The sequence below is a fragment of the Pipistrellus hanaki genome (genome assembly GCF_964339955.1).
Source record: "Pipistrellus hanaki genome assembly, chromosome: 9".
Taxonomy (NCBI): domain Eukaryota; kingdom Metazoa; phylum Chordata; class Mammalia; order Chiroptera; family Vespertilionidae; genus Pipistrellus; species Pipistrellus hanaki.
This window is the reverse complement of record NC_140511.1, coordinates 60,078,990-60,089,728: the sequence shown is the minus strand read 5'-3', so window position 1 is coordinate 60,089,728 and position 10,739 is coordinate 60,078,990.

The window sequence follows — 10,739 nt, the reverse complement described above, 5'->3', positions numbered from 1 at the left end:
ATGTCCACAAAACCAGAATGGAGTTTGAGGACTCTTTTAAAGGCTAAGGTGCAGAGAAAGATCCCTGCAAGGGGAGGATTTGAAGATGGTGGGGGTGGTCGGAGGAAGGAGATAAGATGTGAACAGGATCAGAAGTGGTTGAACTGAGAACCAGAAATTAGAAGACCATTTTCAACGTAGAATGATTTTGGTGCCCAGACAGCAAATGCAAAGGCCCACAAACTCCACTGGGGCTGCTGCCATTTCCAATTTAGTGGTGATTGTATTAACAACAGCTAACATTTGGGGGGGCATGGCTCGTGTCAGACATTGTGTTTGCAAGTATTATCTTATTCGATGCTCACTACAACCTCATACTGTAGGATTATGACTATTTCCATTTTAAAGAGGAGGAGATTGAAGCAAAGAGAGGTTAGGATACTAGCCCCAGGTCACACAGCTGGACAGCAGCAGAGCCAAGTCCTAAACCCAGGGCCTCCGAGGCCCAACTCCACAGCTCTCAGGTGCTGAGCACTACTGTTGACTGAAACTGGAGCCCAGTGGTGAAATAAAAGAACTCCCAGAAAACTAAATCCCTCCTCTGCCCCCACTACAGTTAGAAGCTAGCTGTAACCAGGCCCTTCCCTTCCTCTAGCAAGCAATCCTCAACTGCAACCCCTTGCCTCTTCAGATGAAAGAAGTGAAAAGAGGAGTACAGGCCCTTTTCAGCTTTCTGCCCTGCTCACTCTGGTTTTTTGTTTGTTTGTTTGTTTTTTGCTGATTTTCTGACCTTTTCAGCTTAATCCTTTCCCACTTCTCCTCAGTGTGTGTGGAGGGAAGGAGTCAACTGGGGGTGAGGGGAGGGGTGGGAGGAGTGAGGGGGTCTTTTCTCATTTTGCGTAGGATTTACCCAGTTTTAGCACTGAAAATCCTCGGTCCCAGGAAACACCTCTGTCCAGGATAAACCAGAACAATTGCTCTCCCTAGCCCTTCCCCTTTATTTCAATTCATTGCCTTTACTTCGATTTAATTTCATTTGATTCATGTTTCTAGTTTGAGCGTATGTTTAGCAAACATTGGTTCCACTTGTACCACCTAGTAATGCACTTTCAGAATCTTACACAGAAAACACAAACTCTTTTAATATCCCTATAAACATACTCCCAGGATGGTACCCACCCCTCAATACATATGTGTATTTATGTGTCCATACTATATATATATATATATATATATATATATATATATATATATATATATATACAATTCCTATGCATATACATTGTGGTTTACTTCTGTGTTTACTTAGCATTCCTTCTCTCTCTGTTCATAGATCCACACACATTTAATGTGTCAAACTACATCTTACTGGTATTTTAATTTGCTTAACCTATTGTTGAGCCTCCGGGCACTTCTACTATGCCATTTTCTCTCATGGTGCAGGGGAAGGAAGTCCTGAATATTAATGCCAGTTATTTTACTTACTGGCTCTGTTTTCTTGTGAGTCAAAATGGATGATGAAAATATTTTCCTTGCTCAACTCCCTAGGCTGTTACGTGGCTCAAATGGAATCATGAGTATGAAAGCTCTGCGTAAACTCTAAGTCACCATTGAAAGGGGTATTATTAGCTAAAAGGTGCCATTGTAGAATACACGAAAACAAAAGGAAATGAACAGTCATGCTTATTACTTGAAGAATTCTATCAATTAATAGCATGGGGTGAGTCCTGCCCAACATTTTTCTATACATATTAATTTTATAAAAACTCGGTCCATCCACATTGCTTTGTGTCCTGCTAATTCTTACTTAACAAACTTTTGTGACTGTCTTTCTGTTTCACACTAGTCAATACTATCCTATATTATCTTTAATAATGGCTGTATATCGTTTTGAAGGATGGAACTAGCATGATTTATCATAACATAATTTTGAACATTTAGGTTATTTTAACATTTTACTATCATAAACCATGTAAGAATGGATACTTTTACTTATAGTCTTAATTATTTCCTTAGGATACATTCTCAGATGTGGAATTTCTGGGTCAAAACTCAAGATACATAAATCATGGCTGTGGCATAAGTTGGCAGATTTCCTTCTGGAAAAAAAAATTATAGCAATATATATTCACATCAGAAGTTCACATGGAGTTCATTCCTCCAGATCCTGACAAAACTAGATATGATCATTTTTGTTTGTCAGTTTGGCAGGACAAAAATGACATTCTCATCTTTGATCTAATATTGTTGATCTTTTCTTTGAAGGAGACTTACTGTTTCTGGTTTTGTTTTTATAATGGGGAGATCCATAGTATTGAAAACTATGAAATTCCCTCTGTCCATTTTGTTTTACTCTTCTTATTTAAAATATATGCACATAGGGTTGGTCAAAAGTAGGTTTGTGGTTATTCATATGGGAAATAGTACAATAATTAATAAATATCTGTTACCCAGATTTATAAGGCAGAAATCTCATTTGTGACTCAAGAGAATAGCCAAAATTGAGACTGAAATATCTTTTGTCCAAATTCCAAATTTCCAGGAAAGAGAATACAATTGACCCTTGAACAAAACCAGGGGTTAGGGGTACTGACCTTCTGTGCAGTGGAAAATCTGCTCCACATATAACTGCAGTTAGCCCTCACTTACAGGGATTCCCAACTGCAGAGTTGTCCCTTGAACAGCATGAGTTTAAATTGCTCTGGTAAATTGGAAACACTTGTATAAGTGTACCCACACAGTTCAAACTGTGTTGTTCAAGGGTCAACTGTATGATTGACCTATTTTGAGTCAGGTGACAACACCTAGATAAATTGGCTATAGCTAAGAGTGGGATCATAGCGTAGACAAATGTGGGGTGTGGTCATGTTCTGAGAGAAAAAACCAATTCAATGTACACTCACCACAAAGTTGTACACCTAGAAAAACTAAAACATTAAAATGAGAACATTAGAATGTGAATGAGATGTAGAGAACAACAAATACATTCTTATCTGAGTAGCTTTTTAAAAATACAACTAACTGGGCTCTACCCACACCTGATAAATCAGAATTTCAGGGGTAAAGGAAAAGGTGGTTAATCCTAGATGGGTAAATTGAGGTCTATGAAAGAGAACTGATTTGTTTTGGGTGACTTAGCAATTAAAGATGCAACTAGAATTAGAACCCAGGGCTCTATATAATTGATTTTTTACAAAGAGGAAGAGAGAGGGATAGAGAGTTAGAAACATCAATGAGAGAATCATCGATCATCTGCCTCTTGCACACCCCCTATCGGGGATGTGCCCACAACCAAGGTACATGCCCTTGATGGGAATGGAACCTGGGACCTTTCAGTCCTCAGGCCAATGCTCTATCCACTGAGCCAAACTGGTTTCGGCAGAACCCAGGGCTCTTTCTAATAAAGCCCTGGTGGTGTCAACTGTGCAGTCCCATACATGCAAGGGTCAGGGTGTGGGTGAGGCCACAGTCTGGGACTAAGAAGTTCATACGTATTCTTGCTAAAGGGAAATTAAGCTGGAAAAATGCAAATGTTCTGGGGATGCAAAATTGCTCTAGGAAGGAGGAGGATTTTCCTAAATTTTATTATCAAAATGCTCTAAGCTTCAATGTCTTTCCTAGGTCTGCATAGTCTGTTCTCTGGGTTCAAACCAATCATTGGTGGCCAAGAGAGTAGAATGATGTGGAGTGTTCGGCTCCCTTCATAGAAGCACCTGGTTGGGGATGGAGGCAGTTGTTATTGAAATAAACTTAGAAGTTTTCTTTCTCTGCCCAGGGTCTCTCTACTAACTGCCTATCAAACAATCTTTAACTTTTAATCAATGGTTCTTGACTTAATCTCACCATTGGTCCAAGCATGGCCTTTTTTAATATAATAAGCTTCTCTGAACCCACTACCCAACACAAACACCAGGAACTTGGCAATAACTTAAGTATACACATGCTTCCCTTCTCCTCCCATCTCCCCGGACCCCAACCTCCTTCCACCCAATGTAGTAGCCAATCTTATTTCAGTGTTCCTCATTCTTTGCTTGTCTTTCTATGTGGTTCTATCTTATTGATTTATATTCCAAATATGAAATCTTATTTTTAACTTTATAAAAAGGCATTATACTTTATAATTTCTAAGCTTAGTATTTTTTTTTTTTACCTAAAATTATATTGCTAAAGAGAAAAAGGGTAACTTCCCAGGAGAGAAGCCTGGCAGACACCATCTTAATCAAGGGATCAAAGTGAACTTCATCTGCAATGGGACAAATCAAAATCATGTGCTTGATAGAATGCCATGAAAAGAACACGGCTTTGCTTCTGGGAGATTCTTGCCAAAGATACATAACCTGAATCTAATCATGAGAAAACATCAGACAAACTCACATTGAAAGACATTCTATGAAATAACTGCTATAATCTTCAAATGTGTAAAGGTCATAGAAACATCGAAGAACTATTCCAGATGAAGGAGACTGAAAGGAGATGACAATGAAAAACGCACTATGTGATTCTGAACCAGACGCTTTTGCTCTAAAAGGCATTTGGCAAAAAGTGACAAAACTTCAGTGAGGATTGAGAATTGCATGGTGGTCAAATATTAATGTAATTTCCTGATTTTGATTATTGTATTGTGGTTACAAAAGAGAATGCCCTTATATGTAGAATATATACCCTAATTGAAGGGTAATGGAGTATCAGTAACTTATTCTCAAGTGGATGGGAGGGGGGAGCATTTGGACTATACTTGCAACTTCTCTGTAAGTTTGAGTTAACTTTAAAACTAACAAACAAAATAAAAATAAACAAACACAAAAGTATATTAGTAAGATTCACCCAGATTTTTGCATGCCACTGTAATGCATATATTTTGACTAATGAATAATATTTCACTACAGTTCATTTGTTCACACTCTCCCATTGATAAGAAGAGGAAGCAGGCCTGAGAGCTTAGTTGAGCATCATCAGGTTATGCTATTAGTAACTATCAGAGCAAAATATTAGCCTAAGTCTTTTGCCGCCCCAGGTCAGTGCTCCTTCCACAAGATTGTATGGAAAAGACTTGTTGGCCCGGCTGTCATCGCTAAAAGACCTATGGTTAACTGCTGTCAACTCCTAATTGGGAGTTGGGAAGAGGAGAGGGAAGATCATGCTCAAATAAAGATTGATGAATCATCAACAACTCTAAATCAGGCTTAACAAAATTCCGTTGTCAAACTCCTATTATCTCAGATGGGAAGGGCTGGAGGATCAAAGAGGAAGCAGATTTAGGTGGGTGTTCAGCTAGACACTGCTCCTGTTTGACAAGTGTGGCAACTTTAATCTTCTGAACCCCTTAAGGTCAAGGCTCGTGCAGGAGGCAACCAATCGATGTTTCTCTCACAGATATTTCTCTCGGTCTTTTCCTCTCTTCCACTCTCTCTAAAAATCAATGGAAAAATATCCGAAGGTGAGGATTAAAACAAAACAAAACAAAAAACAGTGTGCTATTGATGCATGAGTGGAAAATGATACATATAACAATTAAAAGTTTGGAAACAGACCTAAATATTCATAAGAACTTAATAAATAATAAAAGTGGTATTATCATTGGAGACAAGATTTGAATTATTCAATAATTGTTGTTAGTACAACTGGTTAACTGTCTGGGGGGGGTGGGCGGGAAGGATGCATAAAGCACATTTTATCCCAATATAAATTTCAAAAGAATCAACTGTTTAAATGCAAAAATAAAAACTTAAAAGTAATAAAAGAAGCTATGGAAAAATACTTTTATAATTTCAAAAGGGGAAGAGCTAACTGATTTTTAAAAAATAAAAATCTTCTAAAAAGGATGAATAATTTGTTTACATTAAAAAAATTGGATGGCAAAAATAACCATAATCAAGGGTAAAGGCTAAGAACAAATTAGAAAAAAATCTCTAACTCATGTAACAAAGGACTAATTTCTGTCATACAAAGAGCTCTTACAAATCAATAAAAACAAGACCAACAACCCAATGGGAGAAGGGCTAAATTCAAAAGAGTTCAGAAAAAAGGCTTTTACCCATAGGAATGAATGTTCAACATCATTCGAAATAAGAAAAATGCTAATTATTGCTACACTGAACAAAACATTCTTCACTTATCATTTTAACAAATATTCAAAAAATTGATATGGCGCTCTCATATACTCTGTTTTGTATACATAGTTGACTCTTGAACAAATGGGGTTGAGGTACTATCTCCATCCCATCTCAGGTCAAAATTCATGTAACTTTTGTTGTGGGGGATTTGTTCCAGGACACATCCCATCCACCCCCACTCCACAGATAGCACATCCAAGGATACTCAAGTCTTTTATATAAGACGTGTAGAACAATGCATAGTCAGTGCTGTGCATCCACAGATTCCCAACTACAGATCAAAAATTCTGTTTTCAACCTCAGTTTGGTTGAATCCCTGGATGAGAAACCCATGGCTATGAAAACTAACTGTATATTTATTGAAAAAAAAACTAACTGTATATTTAGTGTAAATGGACCAGTGCAGTTCAAACATGTCCCTTGTGGAGAAAAATGGCTGAGAGTGACATTACAGAGCTGTGTCTCTAGTCTCTGAGGCCTAAGAAATTCCACTTGGGGTCCCTGCTCAGTTTATTAAGATGAAAAAAAAAGTCCCTCCAAATATTGTCAAGCTGTCATACCCTGAGGAATATAAACAACGGCCATAAGGATCATAGGGAACAATGGAAGCCGATAAAAACAAAGGCACGTAGAGTGACAGAAGCCAGAGGAAGTGATGGTGCAGAGGTGCAGGAATGGGAGGTAAAGGTGGGCAGAAAGCTTTATGAAGCCAATGATGAGTTTCATCATAGACTAATTTGTTAGCATGAGTAAGTACACCTCTTTCTATCAACTTTTACTTCCACACAAAATGTTGTGCTCATTTTCTCTTAAATATATCCTGTGCAACCCCATTCTCTCCAAGGTGTACTGGAGAAGATATGTATTTTGGAGTCAAACATGTATGAGTTTAAATTCTGACTCTGCCACTTACCATCTTATAATGTTGAACAAATTAGATCATTTTTCTAAGCCTCAGTTTTCTCACTGTGGAATTGATAAGCCAGTTCTGTGGGTCTGTTTTAAGCAGCAGTAATAATGAGTTCTCTCATCTTGGGCACCTTCCAGGTGTTCCACATACATGATTATCTCAAGCCATCTTTATAACCACACGTGAAGATAATTATCTTTTTCCCATTTTACAGATAAGGAAACGGGCTCAGGTGGGTTAAGAACCCAGCCCAAGGTGAGATGCAGAACCAAGATTTTCAGTCAGGTTGAATCTGGCCTCAGTATCCATGAGTTTTCCATTATGTAGCACTGTCTTTCACATTATCAAGTACAATGTCTGGGAGGAGGTGTTTACAAAGCTTAAAGTTTCTTCCTTCCTCTCTCCTGCAATTCTCTTCCCTTTGCCCTCCAGGTCGGGATGGCATTCCACTACCTTGCATATCACCCTTGTCCAAAGTGATGTTCTCTTGCCTTTCAACAATGATGACCCATACCACTCAAGAGTGGCCTTTTGATTTCTCATCTACAACCTGTCTATTGAGAACAGGTAAAGATACTTAAAGCCTTTATTGTGATTTCTCTTTTCTCTAGTGCTGTGGTCGGCAAACTGTGGCTCAAGAGCCACATGTGGCTCTTTGGCCCCTTGAGTGTGGCTCTTCCACAAAATACCATGGCCGGGAGAGTCTATTTTGAAGAAGTGGCATTAGAAGAAGTTTAAGTTTAAAAAATGTGGCCCTCAAAAGAAATTTCATTCGTTGTACTGTTGATATTTGGCCCTATTGACTAATGAGTTTGCCGACCACTGCATGTCTCTTCCTCAACCTCAAACTTATAAACTTCTCATGCATGAACCTGAATATTTTCTGTGTTCTCTATCCCTAATGTTTTGTACACCCTTCTCAAACTGAACTTTTTTTTCAGCTCCTCCTCATTTTGTGTTTTGAGAGCTGAGGGTGGGAGGATCTGGAACCTCTCCAGCTGCCTGACTTGGAGAGAATGGCTCCTGTTTGGGGTCCTTGGTGCCCCCTTATATTCTCTGATTTTTCTGCCCTGGAGGCCCACAGTGACAGATCCTCTCGTTTGTTCTCTGCCTCACAGATCCACTGCTCAAACATAGTAATAAATAACAACCTAGATGATTATGTCGAGTAGCTAATTGACTGTGTAACATAGGCTACCAGCCTCTGGGGCAGCGCAGCGTGCCTCTTGTAATTAATCACCCTCATCCCAGCCTGACTACCCAGCTATATCAAATCACAGAACAATTAGGCATTTTCTGAGTGGGCTTCCCTGCCTGGGCCGGGAAGGTAGAAAACATCCCATTAATGTAGCTTTCTGTAGGTTCTCAGAGCCATATTGATTCTATGGGAAATCACTGCTGTGCCAGGCACTGTTGCAAATGCTGTAGGAGTTGGCAAGATGAAGAAGAAATAGTCTGTGCCCTTCAGGACTACACAACTAAGCTGGGGATATAAGACAAAATTAGAGTAAGTATAATTTGATAAATTATCCACTAAAATTTGCTTGTGTTAAGTTTCTCTTTGTCCTTGGCAATATAGTTTACGGCACAGAGAACCTCAAAACTGGGGAGATTTCAGAGGCCAGCTATTCCAACCTAATAATAAATTAATCCCAAGGCAGGATTAATCCTCTCTACCCAACTCTGTGTGAAATTGCCTAGCACCATGTTTGGCAGAGTAAATGCTCAGAGAAGCACCTGGGCCTAACTGCACCTTCTGAGAGAGGAAATTCAGTACCTCAACTTTGAATGCTCTATTAGAAACTCCTCTGGATATTGGGCCCAAATCTTCCTCCCTATAAATGTTTATCATTGGAAACCAAACCAACTAACTTCCCCCTTTCTCTGTAACAGCAAACAAGTATTTTAAGAGGGCTCTCTGCATCCTCCTTTCCATTTCTTCTCCTTGAGCTAAATAAATGTCTTGCTTTAACTCAACTATTCATTTCAAGTCCTCTACTCCAGAACCTACATTATTCTGATCTATCTTAAATTGGTTACTTTAATTTGCAAATGTTCCTCTTAAAGTACAACGTCCAAAATTAGGCAGGGGTTCCAAGTGTGCTACCATCATCTCTAAGTGTTTAATCATCTTGGGAAGTATGTCCAAATGTTAGTCCAGTCCTTTGCCTTACACAACAATCTTGTAAAGTAGGTCTTTTTCTTGTTCCCTTTTACAGATAGAGGGAAACTAAAGAATGGAGCAGTTATATGTCTTTCCTAAAGGCATACAACTGAAAAGTAGGGTAGCCTGGTTGTTATGAGTTGAATTGTGTCTTCCCAAAGTCCAAATGTGGAAGTCCTAACCCCCCAGTACTTCATAATGTGGCTGTATTCTGAGATAGGCCTTATTTGAAGAGATAATTAAGGTAAAATGTGGTCATGTAAATGGGCCCTGATCCAAAATGACTGGTGTTCTAATATGAAGTGAAGATTAGGACACAGATACACACAGAGGGGAGACCACAAGAAGACATAGGGAGAAGAAGGATCTCTGCAAGTAGAGAATTCTCAGGAAAGACCAACCCTGACAACCTTGACTCCAAGCCTCTAGAACCACGAGGAATATATTTCTGTTGTTTAAGTTACCTAGTCCAGTGGTCGGCAAACTCATTTGTCAACAGAGCCAAATATCAACAGTACGAGGACTGAAAATTATTTTGAGAGCCAAATTTTTAAAACTTAAACTTCTTCTATCGCCACTTCTTCAAAATAGACTCACCCAGTGTATCAGCTCTGGAGTTAGGCTATTTGCATGTGACCTTGGGTTCTACCATTTGAGAAAATTGCTTGTTAGTTACAGCCTCAGGTTTTTCTTTTATAAAATGGGGGGAGGGGGACACTTGTCTTTATAAGGTCATTGTTAGGATTACAAGAATGATATATATGAAATACCTAGGACACTGCCTAGCACATAGTTTTAACTTAAATGTTTATACTCACTATGTGTTATACAATGTTCTAAGCACTATACAAATTAACTCACTTCTCATGTCTACTCAAGATGACTAATTGTAATCCCTACTTTACAGGTAAAGAAAATGAGCAGCAGAAAAATTAAGTGACTTTCTCAAGTGGCAGAGTTGAGATACACACCCTGGAGGTTTTGGGCTCCAGAGGCCATCCTCTAAACTAATATACTATGTTAAGTCTTCCTTAATGTTTCTATTAGATGTGTAACCTTAAGCAAGTTCACTGGTCTCTCTAAACTTCTCTGAAAATTTGAGATAGTACCAATAGATGTTGTAAGATAATGCTTAAGGACAATATAACATAGTATATAAGAGTATTAAAAAGACATTATAACTCTCTCTTCTCAGTTATTTAGATCTACAAGGAGGCAGAGACTGATGTAGAATAAAACTTGACTTAATAGTAGCTTTTTAGTCACTTGCGGCTTAGTTTCCCTAGTCAGAGGATGTATGGACTTTATGTTAGCCCCTGGTCACTATGCTTCCATTTCAGGGGGAATTAAATGTTATTCCAATCTTCTACCAAGATGGCATGCCCCAAAGCCCATGTTGGCAAAAAAGTTTTCCTAGTTCTAAAGGGTGTGTCTTTCCATTTATTGCATTTCTGTTTAGATGGGGAAACTTCTGAAATAACTGGAATGCTCTCTAAAAACACTTTCAATTCTTACTCTTCTGCTCAAATATTTTAGCCTGTGCTATGGAAACACCCGTCTTTCTCAATGTAGT